We start from the raw sequence: 18,111 nt of genomic DNA, 5'->3' as shown, positions 1-18,111 counted from the left end.
TAAAGTCCATGAATTTATTGTAATTTTTGGGGTCGTACTTTGCTAGAACAGCTGTATAATTAGCAATGCGAAATTGCAACGTGGAAGAAGCGTACACCTTATGTCCGAGCAAATCTAATCGCTTACTGTCCTTGTTGGAAGGAGTGGAGCGGGGAAACTGATGTTTGTTCTTTTGGTTAACAGCGTCTACTACCAGCGAGTTTGGCACTGGGTGAGTAAACAGGAATTCCAAGCCCTTGGAAGGAATAAAATACTTTCGGTCCGCTCTCTTACAGGTAGGCTGGCTTGCAACCAGGGCTTGCCAAATGGCCTTGGCAGGTTCTAAAAGGGCTGCGTTGATAGGTAATGCAATTCTAGACGAAGAAGAGGGCTGCAGGATGTCAGTTAGCTCATGCTGCTGTTCAGGGACTTCCTCCAGGTTAATTCGTACCTCATTGGCAATTCTTTTAAACAGGTCTTGAAATTCTGAGAAGTCGTCCGAAGACATTCGGGGAGGAGGAAGCAATTCTTCATCAGGCAGAACAACTGGTTCTACCGGGTTAGAGGCAGACTGTGCTTGCTCTTGAGGTTGTGACAGGGCTGCCCGGTGTCTGGAGTCAGTGGCAAGATCGTCAGCTGGTAGTACCGAGCCAGTCTCACCCTAACTGCAGTGGTATAATGAGTGTGGTCCTGAGTATAATGAGTCCATGGAGCCCAATACTGCCACTGCGGTGGGAAGGGCATGGGTGGCGCCATCCAGGGGTTCACGCACCATGGGACGGGACCCTCGGAGTAGGACGAGGCACCTTTTCTATGACCTCTATTGATTGGGGTCTGTGGACGGGAGATCTGATAAGGTGAAAATTCTCCCTGCAGCCCAGATTCCTCATCACTGGAGGAAAGTTGTGTGGACCATGCCTGAATGTCCGGAGAGAAGTAGGTGTTAAGTAGGGAGATTGCAAGATAGGGGACACCAGGAGGTCCCTTGAGTGTGTGAATTGCGGTGCCGCAGTGCCTCTGTGAGCGGACGGCTGAGCGAGAGGAATTTGTTGTGAGGAGGGATTCCTCTGCACCAGTGTCCTGAGCGTTCTGTCACTGCCGGCTAGTTCAAAGGCTGACGGTGCCAGGAGAGTGAGAGGAGCCTGCGGGGGGTCAGGCAGCCTAGTGTACGTCGGCGCTGCTTCCACTGCGGTGCCGAATGGTGCCGTTTGAGAGGCAGGAAACTGAAAGCCTGAAGCCTTGGCACCGGAGGTTACTGTGACCGCCGCAGCCGCAGGCGGATTTCACGCGGCGCCGGAGGAGCCCAGCGCATCAAAGATACTCGGCTGCGGGAGCGCGGGTAGGGGAACAGTACCTGGAGAAGGCTTGTCCCTGCGAATAGCCTTTGTGGGTGAGAGAGACTGATTTTTTTTGAGGTTTTCTTTTGTCTCTTTGAAGTGGAGGGCCTGCAGTGTACAGCAGAGTCAGAGCCCAGATCTGAGGCTGGTCCGAGAGATTTTTGCAGCAGGAGTAATTTTAACCGCAGCTCCATGTCTTTGCGTGCCCTGGATTTCAACTTGCTGCAGCGTGCACATTTTTGGGGGATGTGAGACTCCCCCAAACATTTAATACATTTAGAGTGGCCATTTGAAAGAGGGATGGCATCATTACAGTTGGAGCAGCACTTAAAACCTGGAGAGCCAGGCATGTCGGAAGCGGCTGCGCTGACAGGAACAAAAAAGGTTTTTGTGTTTTTTTTAATTGAAGAGATGAGAAGGGAAAAAGGGTACCTAACTATTACTGGTAAGCTAAACTAAGAGGGGAAAAAACGTTGAACAAGGGAGAGAAGAAATTCTCTAATGAGTCTGCTGAGCTCCGTCTCAGGCCAGGGATGGTAGAGAAGGAACTGAGATAACTGGTCACGCACGCGTACTATTAAGGTACACTCAGAGCGGGGGGGGGGGGGGAGAGAGGGGGCAGGCTCTGCACGTGCGCGATTGGTACGAGTACTGCTGTAAAAATTTCCGAGCGAAGGCGCAGGGACCCACCAACACGTGGAGTGGAGCACCCACAGGGACATCTCTCGAAGAAGAACACAGTGTTCCCTCCACACACCTTTCCTTTCCCAAAATTAAACTCAATGCTCCTAGAAGGGAAAGACTGCCGTTGTAAAGTTATTGCTTTAATTGTTAAACAGGCATTTGAGGACATTACAAATGCTGTTATTCTTTCTCAAACACAAATACACAATAATATAAATATATTTTGAATAACTCACTAAAATAATTACTGATCTCATAATACCACATGGTGATCAAATAGGTAAATATGTATTTAGCACCTTTTCATGTGATGTTCAATGGCGTAAAACTTAGTTGATCACTTCTTAGAAAGTGAATTCTTTACATGATAGAGTTGTGATGGACTGTCAGTACGGATGCCACCTAGGCCCACTAATTCCAAGTTTCAAAAATCATTATGTTTGTTGAACATTAAACATTTTAAACTTCTAAAAAAATTAAAATATTTATATAAGAAAATTCCAGGATTGGAAATTTTTGTGTCACCGAGACCTAGAATATCTGTTGAGTCAGTTTGTGAAGCAACTGAAACAGCTACAAGCTTGATTGAGAGCTCTTTTTGTTCAGAATTTCACCAGGCTGAATCATCATGGGATTTGTGATCAGTTACCATCCAATTATTAAATTCTGAGCCATTTTAACTTTATCAATTATAACTGTGCGATAGCAAGGCATGTATCTGTGCCATTCCAAGAGTCCAAGACCATTGTGGTGTCAGAGGTAACAACAAATCACCATGCTTATTCTACATCTAATGTGTTTGCAACAGTTTAGACTCAGACTTTCAGGTCAGAAGGGACCATCATGATCATCTAGTCTGACCTCCTGCACATTGCAAGCCACAGAACTTCATCCACCCATTCCTGTAACAGATCCCTAACCTCTTTCTGAGTTACTGAAATCCTCAAATCATGGTTTAAGACTTCAAGTTACAGAGAATCCATCAATTACTCTAGTTTAAACTTGCAAGTGATCTATGCCCCATGCTGCAGAGGAAGGCAAAAAAAAAAAAAACCCAGGCTCTCTGCCAATATGAACCCAGGGGAAAATTCTTTCCTGACCCGAAATATGGTGATCAGTTAGACCCTGAGCATGTGGGTAAGACCCATCAGCCAGACACCTGGGAAAGAATTCTCCACAGTAACTCAAAGCCCTCCCCATCTAGTGTCCCATCACCAGCCATTGAAGATATTTTCTGCTAGCAGTCACAGATCAGCTACACGCCATTGTAAGTAGTCTCATCATACCACCCCTCCATAAACTTATCAAGCTCAGTCTTGAAGCCAGTTACTTTTTTTGCCCCCACTGCTCCCCTTGGAAGGCTGTTCCAAAATTTCACTCCTCTGATGGTTAGAACCCTTTATCTAATTCCAAGTCTAAACTTGATGATGGCCAGTTTATATCCATTTGTTCTTGTGTCCACATTTGTGCTTAATTAAATAACTTTTCTCCCTCCCTGTTATTTATCCCTCTGATGCATTTACAGAGAGCAATCGTATCTCCCCTCGGCCTTCTTTTGGTTAGGAAGGCAGGCTTTCCATTCCTCAGGTCATCCTAGTAGCCCTTCACAGCACCTGTTCCAGTTTGAATTTATCTTTCTTAAAGATGACAGACCAGAATTGCACACACTATTCCAGATGAGGTCACACCAGTCTTTGTACAATGGTACTAACACTTCCCTTGGTTGTATGAGTTGGCTGCACAGATGGTGGATTACTTGGCCAACTGCCAGTTATTCAAAACCACCCACACTAGAACACAACCAGCGTCCACAATAACTCCAAACACAAATAGCACTTTATGGCAGCACACACCCCTCATTCACTATCCACACAAAACAACACAAATTTCCCAGAACACCACAACACATTCACAAATCAACACAACCACCCACACAACACAACCAGCACACACGATAACCCGAAACATCACTTTGAAGCCTAGAATGTCTGTTGAGTCAGCAGTGTTGTAGCCATGTCAGTCACATGATATTAGAGTGACAAGGTGGATGAAGTACACTGGACCCTTGCTAGAATGTGCGTCTATATTGCGCGAATTCGCATATAACGCGGTTGCAGCCATGGATCCCAAATTTAATTACTTTAATTGCAATTTATTTTAACACGGTCCCCGCGTTAACGCAGTACAGCGCATGTATCCCAAATCCTGCATTCTAGCGAGGGTCCGGTGTAATATCTTTTATTGGACCAACTTCTGTTGGGGAGACAGTTGTTGAGCTTACATAAAGCTCTTCTTCAGGTCTGGGAAACATAATCAGAGTGTCGAAACTAAATACAAGGTGGAACAGACTGTTTAGCAGAAGTAGTTAGCACATATTTCAATGGACCATTCAAGGTGAAGTGACCTGTTAACAACCATCCAGTTAAAACGGGGGGCGGTAAGGCAAGTGGAGGGGGTTGTTAGCAGGTTATAGATTGTTGTAATAAGCCATAAATGTGATGTCTCTATTCAGTCCATGATTTTTAGTGTCTAGCAAAGTTATGAATTTAAGCTCCCAGGCTTGTCTTTTGAAAATGTTGTACAGATTTCCTTTGAGGATGAGGACTGATAGGTCACATATGGAGTGATTGCTTTGTGAAAAGTATTCTCCCACAGGTAGGGTGACCATATGTCCCATTATTAAGACCTGTCCCTGCCATATTGACTTTTTTCCCAAAAGGAGGCATTTGTCCCATTTGCTCTTGCTGACTTGATCAGTTGGCAAAAGCAAACAGGACAAATGTCCACTTTTGTCAAAAAAAAGTGGAGTGAGGTGCAGAGGGGCCAAGTGGAGAGGCCACCCCACGCAGGTTGGGGGGAAAAGCAGCATTCCAGCATGTGGGGCCCCCACGGGGTTCCAGTGACTAGGCAACAACCTCCTGAGGGGGCCCCCACAGTGTTCCAGTGACGGGCAACAACATGGGGGGGGCCCTCAGGTGAGCAGCTGGGGGTGTCTCGTTTTCTCTTTGGGAAATATGGTTATCCTACCCACAGGTGACAGGGTGTTTTTGTCTTTTATCATTTTGGTGTGCAAGTTCATTCAAGAGTGTGGTGATTGTCTGCTTTCACTCACGTAGTTGTTATTGGGGCATTTAGTGCACTGGGTGTGGTACACCACATGTTGTGATACCATGTGTAGGACCCCCAGATCTTGAAAGGTATGTGTGGGGGTGTTGATTATTGTAGCAGTGGAGATATGTCTGAGGGTTTTGCATCTGTTGTTCTAGCAGCATGTGCTGCAGCTTTGAGTTGGTGTGTCCTGGACTGTGGGGAACTTGCTTCTGATGATGAGCTTGGAGAGGTTGGGAGGGAGATTGTTTGATGGCCAGAACAGTGGGCTGAGTCAGGGTGAAGCAAAGGAAATAGTTACAAGCCTGGTTGAAAATATTGTTGTTTGGATTATCACCAGGTTCAGTCATCACTGGAACATACAATCTGTCACACCCAATTTTTAAATCTGAGCCATTTTTGGCTGTTTATTTACAGGGGAGTTGTAGGTAGATTTGGGGGAGGCTCTTTGGACACACAACTTTATGAATTACACCGGTGCGACAGCATGGTCTTTTAGCTTCTAGTATATTTTTAAGGCTTCTAAATACGGGTTAAATCAAAGATGGTAAAGCATATAATCAGCTACACGCCTATATGTCATCTACAGTATGTAGCTCACGGGGGCCAGCCCACATAGTTATAGCAGTCCCAAAAATCAGATCTTCCTAAGCGCCATTACAGTTTGTGCAATAATAGCCATACAAGGAAAATTCATGCCAAAACCAAAAATCTTTGGGTTTCTTTGTCAATTTGTGTCACAATTTACATGTTATTTAAACAAGAGATGGTTTTTAATATTTAATATTTTTAGTAAGCTGGTACAGTAAAGGGTACTCACTATTTATCACAATCAAATTTCAAATCCACTTAGCTGAACGCAAAACAATGAATAAATTCAGGGATCTTAGGGCAGATCATAAAACTCCCACACATTTAGCATGGGAGCTGTTTTTGACTGAAGGAGAAAGGATATGTGAATACAGACAATCACACTTCCAAGCTTACTTGCTCTAATTCTTTTATTTATTTATTTATTTAAAGAAATGGTCAGATCATGGCATAACTCTCTTGTAATTCAGATTAAAATAGCGTTCATGTGTTTCCCCTCCTCCCCAAAACAGACATACAGTAAAACCAAAACATACTTGTACCCAGCCTACACCTAAAACAAATCCGCATCAAGTATACTCAATCCCCATGAGGCTTCATGAGTTTGAAAACCGTGGAAAGGATGGGAAAAGAGGGCTGTTGGTGGTGGGGGGAGGAGTAGAGCACATGGTCTCCGCCATAGTTCATGTACCCTGAGGCAGAATTAATCACTTGGGATACCCTCCATTCTAAAGAACTTCCCAGGAAGGCATATATCTTGTGCTCACGTACATAGTATCAGAGAGTCTTGGAGGGGGCAGCGAGGGAGTGTGGCTCTAACTGAGCCATGCTTCCTTGAAGCTGGAAGAGCGCTAGAGAGCACCAGCACAGGCACAGGGCCTCAGTGTGGCCTGCCCTGATCTTCTGCAGATCTCAACAGACCTGTGGGCTTTTTGGGGTTTTTTTTGGGGGGGGGGGGAGAAGGGGGGTGTAGAACATTAGTTAATTTCATGACAGGAAGAACCCCATTCTTCCCCTTCCCAGCAATGGAACAATACAAGAAAAACACCACACTAGCCCAGCAATATTGTGTTTGGGTTCACATTGTCACAGTTCAGGGCAACTGCACCTGTATTCCCTCTCATGGTCCACCAAGGACACCCACTCTAGGCTCCTCAGTCATCACCTCTGTTGGGTAGAGACCCTGTCTCTCTCCTGACCTGAGGTTTCCCAGGCTGCTCAATTCCCAGCTTACACTGTGATATCCTCAAAAAGCCAGACTGCCTAAAAGACCAGCACCTCGGCTTTGCTTTTCCTCCAGAGGCTACGAACAGCATAATGGCCCTCATTTATAAATTACCACACAGCTCTCTATAAACAAGCAAATTTATTCTTGAGGTGAACGCATTAAAAACATTAAAAACAATTTAAAAAACCTTCACACATGTCAAAAAGCTTACCACAGGTTAACCCAATTCCAACATTGGGCTCTGGTAGGTGGCAGTCCTTCAAAACCCACACCTAGGTTTTCCCAGTGGTTTACAAGTTCATAACTGTCTCAGATTCAGAACCAACCATGAATAGTTCAGTCTTTCCTCTATGCAGCTTGGGCCTTTGATCTTGGCCTCATGTAACAGCTGATCAGCCAACAACGGCTCACTCCTCAGAGGTAGCTTCAAAAGGCTGGGTTTTTGCATAACTGCAGGTGGAGAATATACATCACCTCACCCTAGCTATTCCCAAGGAAAACCATTTCACACTTTTTGTTCTAAAAGTCCATTCTTCTCTGGCATATTGTCAAGTATAGTCCTTTGACCCCCCGAATTTCACATGTGTCACATCTCCCCCCATTTAATACAATGGACCCCAAAGATACTTGAACTTCATTCATTAAGGTCTCCCAAGTATATGCAGGAAATTGCCATATCTGTCACACCCATCACTGCAGAGGAATTTTTAACTGAAACAAAAATGCTTTTTTAAATTAGGCTTCCTAAACTCACTCACACACTTTTATTAAAAAAGCATAAAACTTGCACTGTGTGCCTAATTAAGTTGACAATATGCTGATAGAAAATGATTTAAGGTTTAAAATGATTTAAATTTGTTAGTCTCTAAGGTGCCACAAGTACTCCTGTTCTTAAAATGATTTAAGTGGGCTTTTTTTTTTTTAGCATGAGTAGATTAGATCACATAAGTGTAGTCTTACCTGACCAAGTGTAGTCTTACCTGACTAATCCATGCCTATCTCCAGGCAGATACAAGGCAGAACCAGACCAATCAGCTCTTCTGCTGAGGGCTAAACCCCTTACTACTTGGATCCTTGCCATGTTGGAATATGCTCTAAATTCTAACAATGCTACTAAATGTTAGATAGTGAATATCTTTTCCCCTTTATGAACTCACATAGCACAGCATTTAAAGAGAACTATGCAACCATTCTGAGCAGGAACACAATCTGATTCTGTCACACACTTCCAGAAAGTTTGCCAGTCAGTCTGCTTGGAGACAATATTTTCTCTTTATTTTATCAATGTCTGCCAATCCTAATGTTGGTTTAAAGAGAACTGGATGCCAAAGAAGGATAATTTTCTGAATAATAAAAAATATATTCACATTTCTTCCTATGAGTCATGGCCTTTTAAAACCCATGATGTAGCTATTGATCTGGTTAAATGTGCCCTAATGGATTAAGGAATTACTCCCTTAGCTTTGTAAACCCCAAGGGTGCCCACTTTAAGGTATCCAGATATAAATGTTTTATAAGCTTTCTTCCTTTTGACCTTGAAGTGGCAGAGAACAAACAGAGAGATGGTTTTCAGAAAGGATTTTGTTTCTTTGAAAAAAGTTTTGATTACTCTTTGAGCATCAAGAGTGTGCCCACTTCTTTTCCTTTGGAAGTTCATTATTTTAAGGATATTAAAAAGCCTTTGAAAGAGGGTGTTTTACTTAGGAATAAAGGCCAAGTTTAATCTTTAATACTTAATGAAAGATGCAGTATTAAAGACTATGGACAGAACCCCTAGTACCAATATTATATCATCTCGAAAAGGCTACTTTAATAGAAAAATAATTGAAGAAAATCAGGACATGGGAGGAGGAGATTTGAGAAGTCATTGGGGCACACAATGCAATATTGGGCTTGAGGATGCACCCTATAGTGGGCAGTGAACTGTCCTATCCACCTACTGAAATAAAGGCTGCCCTTGTTGGTTTTCAACTGCTGTTGACCAAACATTCCTTTCTAATCCCTGGTGCATTTGCAAAGCTGGACATGCACAAATCCATGGGTCCAGATCTAATGCATCCGAGGGTAATGAGGGAATTGGCTGATGTGATTGCAGAGCCACTGGCCATTATCTTTGAAAACTTGTGGCGAGCGGGGGATATCCTGGACGACTGGAAAAAGCAAAATATAGTGCCCACCTTTAAAAAAGGGAAGAAGGAGAATCTGAGGAACTACAGACCAGTCAGCCTCGCCTCAGTCCCTGGAAAAATCAGGGAGCTGGTCCTCAAGGAAACCATTCTGAAGCAGTTGGAGGAGAGGAAATGTGATCAGGAACAGTCAACATGGATTCACCAAGGGCAAGTCATGCCTGACCAACCGGATTGCCTTCTATGATGAGATAACTGGCTCTGTGGATATGGGGAAAGCAATGGATGTGATATACCTTGACTTTAGCAAAGCATTTGATACGGTCTTCCACAGCATTCTTGCCAGCAAGATAAAAAAGTATGGATTGAAAGAATGGACTATAAGGTGGATAGAAAGCTGGCTAGATTGTTGGGCTCAATGGGTAGTGATCAACCTAGTTGGCAGCCGGTATCAAGCGGAGTACCCCAGGGGTCAGTCCTGGGGCCAGTTTTGTTCAACTTCTTTATTAATGATCTGGATGATGGGCCCTCAGCAAGTTTGCAGAGGATACTAAGCTGGGGGGAAACGTAGATACGCTGGAGGGTAGGGATTAGGTCCAGAGTGACCTAGACAAATTGGAGGATTGGGCCAAAAGAAATCTGATGAGGTTCAACAAGGACAAGTGCAGAGTCCTGCACTTTGGATGGAAGAATCCTATGCACTGCTACAGGCTGGGGACCGACTGGCTAAGCAGCAGTTCTGCAGAAAAGGACCTGGGAATTACAGTGGATGAGAAGCTGGATACGAGTCAACAGTGTGCCCTTGTTGCCAAGAAGGCTAACAGCATATTGGGCTGTATTAGTAGGAGCACTGCCAGCAGATTGAGGGAAGTGATTATTCCCCTCTATTCGGCACTGGTGAGGCCACATCTGGAGTACTGCGTCCAATTTTGGGCCCCCTACTACAGAAAGAATGTGGACAAATTGGAGAGAGTCCAGCGGAGAGCAACGAAAATGTTCACGGGGCTGGCGCACATGACTTACAAGTTGAGGCTGAGGGAACTGGGCTTACTCAGTCTGCAGAAGAGAAGAGTAAGGGGGGATTTGATAGCAGCCTTCAACTACCTGAAGGGAGGTTCCAAAGAGGATGGAGCTCGGCAGTTCTCAGTGGTGGCAGATGACAGAACAAGGAGCAATGGTCTCAAGTTGCAGTGGGGGAGGTCTAGGTTGGATATTAGGAAACACTATTGCACTAGGAGGGTGGTGAAGCACTGGAATGGGTTACCTAGGGAGGTGGTGTAATGTCCATCCTTAGAGGTTTTTAAGGCCCGGCTTGACAAAGCCTTGGCTGGGATGATTTAGTTGGTGTTGGTCTTGCTTTGAGCACGCGGTTGGACTAGATGACCTCCTGAGGTCTCTTCCAACCTAATCTTCTATGATTCTATGATATAAAGGACATAGGACTCCCCATGGGAAAAGCCTACTGGGGCAGGTTGCAGTGGTGTAAGGTGTAAGAGGGTGGGACTAACAAAGACTGAAAAGTGGGTGACAGTGGCTGGCAAAGGGATGTTGCTAGTAAGTATGGGGGATGTGCTGAATTAACACAATTCTGGGAAGACTCCATCAAAACTCCTATGAGGTACCTGCTAGAAACTAAATCTGCCTGTTTGCCCGAAGAAACACCAAGGAAAAGCCACAGTGAAAGCACAGCCTGGCCCCCCTTTAGGAAGAACTGCACCTGAAACACATCACACTTTGAGGTGTAGTGACTCTGGTCCAATGTGTAAACTTTACTTTTTCCACTTCTTAGACTGTAAGGTAATAACACTCTAAGGCAAGTTCACTTAAACCTATTAATAGATAATGCCAGCACCTGGACATTTAAAGATGCAGGTAGGTAGTTTAAAATGAGAGATCTTGCCAAACAGTTTGTTGCTCAGTCCTGCCACCTGACCCACCTACATAAAAGGACCAGAAAGAGTAAAATTCTCCTGAAATTATGACCAACTCCTAATTCTACCGTTTATTTTAAATGTTTGAATGAAGAGAATGGTTAACAGGATTGGGCAACTGTCCTTTTTGTATAAGAAAAAAAGTAAATTGTTTTATAAACAACTATGTAATTTCCTCCTGCGTTGTTTGCCACAATGAACATTTCATTGTCCTTTTGATCTCTTAACTCTCCTTGTTGGTTATAAATTTTTGTAGCACAAAACAAAATACATTTTCCCCATTTTAAAAACAGAAGCTACTATTGTACTTTTAGGTTAGCTGGATAATCTTCCTTTTAATCACTCAAAAAATCTGCATACTGCACACAGTCCATTGAAACCTGGATTTATATTTTAAAACACTGATTTTTCTGCTCTGTTCTTTTGCTTTTATTTCTCCCCAGATACGGGAACATTACATACAGATATCTGTGTGACAAAATCCGTAAAAGAGGAGTTTGGAAAGCAGCCAATACAAGTGTTTTGAACTTTGAAAGAACCATTTAAAATGTATGGTACTGGCTCTCAAAACCATTTGAAAATATCTGTATAATAGTTCCGAAAGAACATCTAAAGCAGTGGCTCTCAAACTTTTGTACTGATGACCCCTTTCACATAGCAAGCCTCTGAGCGCAACCCCCCTTATAAATTAAAAACACTTTTTAATATATTTAACACTATTATAAATGCTGGATACAAAGCAGGGTGTGGGGTAGAGGTTGACAGCTCGTGACTCCTGCATGTGATAACCTTGGGACCCCCTATGGGGTCCTGACCCCCAGTTTGAGAACCCCTGATCTAAAGCCTTGTGCTGAACACAAAATACATACAACATTAAGTCATTTTTCTTGATTATGTAACTTCTGAATTATTTTTGAGACTAAGCAGCAAACAGCTCTATCACAATGCCAGGTACAAGCTAACCTCCAAAAGTGGCTCATGTAGTAAAACCACAGACATTGGCCACCAAGCTATCATAGTGTTTTGGTTCCCCACATGCTGCTTCACTAATTCTGTGCTTCAAGTAGCTTTGGAAGACATATTTCAGCTAACGGCTAGTTATCAAGAATTCAATTTCATAAACTGAATCTCCTCGCTGTACCCCAAACAGGACGCTGAGACTCAATTTGTATTATGCAAATTATTTTATAGAAATAAATGTCCCAATGTAATATGATCAATTCATTGTGTTTTTTTCCAGCTAAGTTTTCAAAGACAGGTTTGTTTTTTAAAATGATTAAACATGGCTTTATTACAGAAACATTTTCTATTAAGGATATAACACTTCTCTAGTTCTAATAATGGAAAAATTTAGATACAATTCTAGACATCCCTTTACGTACTTTTCGAAAATATAACATCAGATAAGAAAAAGCCAAAGAGTTTACTGCAATATTAAGTCATAGCTGCAAGATTAAGTTAGAGAGTGTAAATAATGCAACTGCTATTAGAAAACTCATCTAGGGCATCAAATATTAGTTAATCCTATTATCCCCTAATGAACTGATTAGTTTACTTGGTATGTTAAAAATGCCAGCGGATCTTTTTTAGCTCAGGAACGAGGCTCCTACACTAAAGAGGTTTATTGCTTCATGATTTCTGCTAATGTCTAGATCAGAAAATGTGACTATGATTTTATGTCAAGGATTTATCTCTATGACATTTCCTCAATGTAGTTACATTTTGTTTAGAAAGTGGAAGAAGCAAAAATGACACGTTACAAGCTAAATGTAAAAGAAAAAATCTACAGCTGTATCACAATGCCTCTGTCCAAGCTGCCATCAGCATGCAGAACAGCCACACAGAACATGGCCTGCTGAGTCCTAGGATAAACCACAAACGATTGACTCCTGGAACAAACTTTATTCTAGAGATTCCGTAGAAGAGGCCTGTGGCAAGTGGATTGGCGCAGTTCATAGGAACACAGGAATGGCCATACTAGATCAGACCCATAATACTGTTATGCCATGAGGTACCAGTGACTGCATGAATTGCAAATTTCTTTGAAACTGGGTGTGAACACACCCTTCAATTAATATAACTGTTAGGATGAGTTAATCAGAAGTCCCCTTCTTCAACCCAAGACGGGGGGAGGGGAGGGAGGAGATTTGGGTTAGGTGTTGCTTTAAGTGGCTTGTGAGTGTAAGCTAAGAACCTCCTCCCTTTGTTCTTGGTTTAGCCTTCATTTGAAGAAGCAGGAGTTCATGAATTACTTGTAAATAAACAATCCTGCATGAAAGAAATACCAGATACCCTTAAAATTCCTACTTTTAATTGGAACATCCACAAGGCCCTGAACTTTGACTAGCCACTGGGGTCAAAAAGGGGCAACAGTACATAGATGTTGAAGAATATGCACCCCTTCCCCCCACCCCCATCATGAAGACCTGATCCTATTCCATAATAGCTGGAGACACAGTTAAACCCTGATGAATGACGCCTTACATTCCTTCCAAAGCTCTTATTAGCTCTAAGTATTTTAACTCTGGATATTCTTGTTATCAGCAAAAACATTCAATCCCTCTGACTCTTGCTTATGAATCAGCTGGCCACACTCTTGTTCCCAGGCCCATCCACATAGTCTCCTTCATGGTCCTGCAAAGCAGACTGTCGAAGGCAAGCTCCAACACTTCTGATGCCCATCTGTCCCCAGCCCTTCAAAACCACAAATGGAAACACAGCAATTCTACTACTATGTTCTGGACTTCAACAGAATGGACCCATGATGTTCAGTTATGAGAATTTTCCCCTAAATTCATTAATTTTAGCCATCTGTCCAATACTGATCTCCAATATTACAAGTGTGCCTGCATCACACCTTTTGAGATATGGAATTGCTTGAACTGTGGAGGAAACAAGATCATTAGTCTTGTGTATCTAGCAGAACAATTGTGCATGCTGGAAGCCATCTTGAAAAATGTAGGCCTAAGACTCAGTTTATAAAGCAGCTGTAACAAAACAAAAAGCTATATAACTGAACACAGCACAACAAGATTTTTCCGCAACTTTCTCCCTCTATGGCAGTTTCTCACCAAATGTCGATGCAAAAATGATTACTACTCATTTTAAAAGCTTCACAACCTTCATCTCTTCCATATATTTTATCTACTTTCTATTACAACAAGTAGACTGACAATAGCTTCCATCATCATTTTGCATTTTACCCTCAGCTATAAGGAATATGTAGGAGTTGTGCCAACTCCTGTTTTCCCAAATAAAGCAAGTAAAAAGTCAGCATTGTCCAACCACAATTAATTTTCTAAGAACACAAGCTTGAGGAGTTAATTCATCCATCAGTTAATGGTTCAACTAATTCACCCATTTGTTGCCTCTTGTAACGTGTTTGGAACACATTGTCCTTTTACCTTGTGTTTGTAAAATGGCCAGCACAATGAGGCCTTAATCCTGACTGGGTCTGGTAAGACCTTCTGTAATACAAATCATAAATACATTAAAATAAAAGAATAACAACAACAACAAATAGAGGCACCTAGTCATAATAAAACAAAATGTTCTACTTTAGTGGTTCCCCAAGCATGGACTGCAGACTATCTGCGGTTCTTGGCTGTAGTTTTAATAGAATTGCCTCTTCTACTTGTTTCTATATCCTATGTCATATAAAAGACAGCTAAAATATATTAAATAGTTTCCTAAAATGTAAGCAATTGCTGTATTTGTCATCAAGATACCATATGATCATGGATGGAAGGGGAACTGGTCCACATATTTGTGAATAAAAAAAATCTACAACCTACTTTCTGAACTGGGAGCACTCTAGGCAAGTCTTCCAGGGCTTACAAAAATCAGGCATGCCTCCACTGGAGATGCCCCAGATAAAGAGTAGCCAAGATTTGTTTAATCAGTATTAGGAGGTTAATTCGTCTTATCAGCCTGTGTTGGAAAAGCCTGACTCTTCCTCAGAGAAAATTTCCATCTCCACTTCCAAGAAATCTGAGTCTTTATAAAAGACTGCTCCCCATTTTGCGCTGCAAGGTGACATATTATATGAATATCCCCATAGTCAGTAAATGGCAGGCTGTATAAAAAAAATTGCCAGACCAGTATCTACACTATTCATGGCCATCAGGACGACTCCAGATTCAGCTTGTTGTGAGCATGTCCCTTCTCCTCCTCCTCCATCCTGCTACCCAGTTGCAACAACATTTATCACTCCAGGCTCCTGTATGTTCAAAAGTTCTTCCAGGCATAGGTGGCAGGTAGAATAGGCCACCAACCTGACGCCTCTGACAGCACGGATGCCTGGGTAGAGGTGGCCCCGCCTGTGCTACACCCCCAGTGCCCCCTCCTGCTTTTCCCTTGTGGCCCCACCCGCTCTCTGCCTCTTCCCATCCCTCCTCCGCCGAAGCCCCCACCACCCATCTCTTCTCACTGAGTCCCTTCTCTCCTGCCCCAAGAGGTCCCCACTGCCTGCCACTCACTGAGTCCCTCCCCATCTCCATCCCTCTTCCTTGGGGCAAAGCAGTGGGTGGGACCACAATCCGGTGCTTGGGCCAGCCTCCCCAAATGCCAGAACCACATGCTGCCCATGCTTCCAGGCAATCTGGAGAGAAAGAGGCCTCAGTGCTGACTTGCAACTATCCCCACAATCTCAGCACATACAGGTGCAAATCACCTTCCCATAGAATACACAGATACAGAAGGGCAACCAGCAGGCACAAGAACACAAAAACTGCTGAAGCTGGCAGAACAAGAAAAGACAGGAGACAACAGTACAGAAACCTGAGAAATTTTAGTTTGTACTGACTTTGCTAGTGCTTTTTCTGTAGCCTGTTGTAAAACTAGGCAAATATCTAGATGAGCTGATGTACCCACTGGAAGACCTCTGCGTACCCCCAGGGGTATATGTACCCACTGGTTGAGACCTACTGCTCTAGCTGATTTTGCTCACCGATACAGACTCCTGTAGCTAAGGAGTAGGAGCTGGAGCTGGTGGCTATGTGACTCTCTGCCACACAATAGCACCCTTAGTACTGGTATCAGCCTAAGGCCAGTGAGCTAAAATGGTGGTGAGGCAAGGAAGAGAACAAGTATGAACTGCCCATTATTAGGCAAACTACTCTCCCGAGGGCTTTCAGTGCTGGGTCAGTGAAAACAAAATTCAGAAGCAAGCAATGGAGAAGGAAACACGCTAGGATCCACAGAGTAATCTGCAGGAGTCCTTTCTCCCACTAGAGAATGGAATCTGGCTGCCAAAAAACCCTTTCCTATGTATGGGCAATGACAGCACCATATGTCTCCTCCTGCAGGAAGGAAAGCTATATTATCCACCCTCTGCACTGGCAAAGAACTATAAAAATGATTTTACGATGAAAATGACTGTCCTATTACAAAACAATTACAGCTTTGCTTCAGGATCAAATCAGAGGAAAAGATAGTGATAGTGGAAATCTTTATTTAAATATTTGTCTTCTTTAATAATTAGCAAACACAGCAAGTGAAACAGTAGAACTCCTAAAAAGTGTAAGTAATTTATCTGAACATATGGTATATTTTAGCGTTTTCTGCAGTATAAAGTTCGTGTTTAAAACATTATGCAACATCACTGTTTAGGAATTTATTCATAGCTTGGCTATTCACATAAAGCCAAATTCTCATCCCCTGCTCAAAGGCCAAGAACAAATAGGGCTAATGCAGGACCAACAGGAAGACAAAACTCTCCCCCTTAACCTGGTAGCTGAGCATGAACTGTGCCCTTTACATGGGACTTTTGGGCAATGGATCCAGGTAATTTGCAGGAGGTAGTATTTGGCCCTATTTGTTTACTGCTGAATGCATGTTATTTCATTAAAGAGTTGTAAATAAATGTAACAGCTTTCTAAATTGTGTATTATCTAAAAAGCTGTGAAAAATTAAACAGTGATTTCTACTATTTATATAAATTACTGCGAGTCTACTAAAAAATAAAATTCAAGAACACAACAAAAATACTATACACAATAATGTTTGTCCAGGTGGTTGATGCAAAAGGTTGATTACAGCAGTATTTGAAGCAAGAAAGACTGAATTTTTATCCCATAATTCACTGCAATATAAGCAGATGTTAAAAAATACACACCTGAATTTAACACCATGTGTGTTTGGTCAAAGGATACACTATATCAGGAAAGGATTACCGTCCCGTCCCTCCACCTGATTAGCATTTAAATGGCTTAGCAACATGGTTCTGTTTCAAAAGTGCAATATTAAATATAATGTACCTATGCATCTTTCACTGTACTTCCTTACACATGACAGGAATCTATAGATGGCCAAAACCTGGATGAATTTTTTAATCCAGCTATGAAACACAACTAAGAAAGAAATGGATAATCTCTTTGTGAGGTACTTTGGAGAAGATTAACAGATGACTCTATTGTAAGAACATTAAAGACCAAAAGCTCAACAAAACAAGTGATTTGGTATTACTGTGTTGCTTTTATTTCTTATATCAAACACCTTGATGCTTCTCATCTATTCACCAATGATAAAACAATATAAAATGCAAGTGTACTGGCATTGTTTTCCCATGACAATCTCATTAAGAAGCAAGAGACCAAAATTATTTTCTTGGGCACAGTTCAACTGTTGCTACTTAGGTTAGACATATGCAACGAATGTACGTGCTTTATGTGCATTTGGTTAATGCTACTCACACTAGGTCATAAACACTCCTTAAATTTCACACATTCAACCAAAGGGAAAATTAAGGCCATAGCTGTCATAACTGTACAGTGCAAGGAAAGACTGAGGTGATCTTATTATAGATACAGATTTCCCACTTACTTGAATTAATAAACCACCCCCTTTTAACGCTTGGCTGCCTTGAATAACAGAGGTCAGTTCAATTTCTGAGTGATGGAAAGCCTTCCTCCTCTTCCCTTACGAACCCATGAAAATGCACACTGTTTTACTGGTCCACAGAAATAACTGTGACCTTTACAACAAAGCATTGCTCTACTACTACAATCACCAGTTAAACACTGTTGACTTTAAGGGCCAGAATTTCATCCAAAGCTGGTAAGTTGTTTCCATAATGTCATCTCCTGTCACCATTGATGTCATCTCTTCCAGCATGAGAGAAAAGAAAT

At 42.4% G+C, this 18,111-nt stretch overlaps 1 protein-coding gene across 15 annotated transcripts in view; it reads right to left on the bottom strand.

Annotated features, from left to right (window-relative positions):
• PPP1R9A (protein phosphatase 1 regulatory subunit 9A) overlaps positions 1-18,111 on the bottom strand; it is a 240,395-nt gene that overhangs the window by 129,691 nt on the left and 92,593 nt on the right. The window lies entirely within an intron of this gene.

The sequence above is a fragment of the Chrysemys picta genome, chromosome 2 (genome assembly GCF_011386835.1).
Source record: "Chrysemys picta bellii isolate R12L10 chromosome 2, ASM1138683v2, whole genome shotgun sequence".
Classification (NCBI taxonomy): Eukaryota; Metazoa; Chordata; order Testudines; family Emydidae; genus Chrysemys; species Chrysemys picta.
This window is presented reverse-complemented; position numbering and strand designations above follow the sequence as displayed.